The sequence below is a fragment of the Echinops telfairi genome, unplaced genomic scaffold, assembly GCF_000313985.2.
Source record: "Echinops telfairi isolate 266 unplaced genomic scaffold, ASM31398v2 ScPeMD7_8;HRSCAF=38, whole genome shotgun sequence".
NCBI classification, from domain to species: domain Eukaryota; kingdom Metazoa; phylum Chordata; class Mammalia; order Afrosoricida; family Tenrecidae; genus Echinops; species Echinops telfairi.
Window position 1 is genome coordinate 2,724,607 of NW_022103905.1, and position 1,505 is coordinate 2,726,111.

A 1,505-nucleotide genomic window follows, 5' to 3' on the forward strand; every position below is an offset into this window, starting at 1 on the left:
GACCCAAAGCCCATCTGTAAGCAACTGGACATCCCCTTACAGAAGGGTCTCAGGGCGGAGATGAGCCAGTCAGGGTGCGATGTAGCAACGATGAAACATACAACTTCCCTCTAGTTCTTAAATGCTTCCTCCCCCCCACTATCATCCCAATTCTACCTTACAAAATCTGGCCAGACCAGAGGATATACACTGGTACAGATAGGAACTGGAAACACAAGGAATCTAGGACAGATGATCCCTTCAGGACCAGTGCTGAGAGTGGCGACAGTGGGAGGGTGGAGGGAAGGTGAGGTAGAAAGGGAGAACCGATTATAAAGATCTACATATAACCTCCTCCCTGGGGGACGGACAACAGAAAAGTGAGTGAAGGGAGACATGAGACAGTGTAAGATATGGCAAAATAATAATAATTTATAAATTATCAAGGGTTCATGAGGGAGGGGGGGGAGAGGGGGTAAAAATGAGCTGATACCAAGGGCTCAAGTAGAAAGCAAATGTTTTGAGAATGATGATGGCAACAACTGTATAAATGTGCTTCACATAATGACTGTATGTATGGATTGTGATAAGAGTTGTATGAGCCCCCATTAAAATGATAAAAAATAATTAATTAAATGCTAAAAAATGTTCAAATAACCCCAAAAAGGAATGAATAAAAGAGTTATTCAGGGAGGGGAGAGTGAGGAGGGAGGGGGAAAAAATGAGGAGCTGATACCAAGGGCTCAAGTAGAAAGCAGGTGTTTTGAGAATGATGATGACAACAAATGTACTGGACACAATGGATGTATGTATGGATTGTGATAAGAGTTGTATGAGCCCCCAATAAAATGATTAAAAAATATAAATAAAAATAAATTGAAACTGCTGGAAAAAAAAAAAAGTTCTTCAAAACCCATAACCAAAAAAAACCCAAAAGCAAACACCCAAAAAAACCACCCATAACCAACCAAAATCCACTGAAGGTGAAATAATCCTGGGTATTCCTAGAATGATTGAAGAAACTGAAGTAAACAGCCTGCCCCAAAAGTCATTTCCTGGCTTATGTTTTATTGGTAAGTTCTACTAAATATTCCATAAAGTATTTTCCAGAAAATAAAGAAGAGGGAATGCTTCCCACCTCTGTTACTATGAAACCAGTATTATGGATACCAAAACACAGAGCAAAAAAAGAAACGCACACAGCAATATCCCTCATGAATGTAGATAGAAAATCTTCACCATTCTAGCAAGTTGAATTCAGAGATACATAGATATCTATGCCACAATCAAGTGCGGTTTATCTAGGGCTGCAGGTCAGGTTTGACATAGTTAAACAACAACAACAACAATCAGATCTTCCTAAAACGCAGAAAGTGAGGGCTGTCCCAGTGCATGCCTTAGTAAAATTAAAACCCTAATTTTTAAAAACATAAATGTCTATCAACAAGGAATTTCTAAATACAGCATGGGATCTCCATACAGTACAATCGATATTCTGCACTATGGAATATGGTCAACCCACATCC

The 1,505-nt window shown here is 39.3% G+C and overlaps 1 protein-coding gene across 1 annotated transcript in view; it reads right to left on the reverse strand.

Annotated features, from left to right (window-relative positions):
- The window catches only part of SPG11 (SPG11 vesicle trafficking associated, spatacsin), an 82,119-nt gene that overhangs the window by 16,105 nt on the left and 64,509 nt on the right, over nucleotides 1-1,505 (reverse strand). The gene's annotated exons all lie outside the window — the stretch shown is intronic.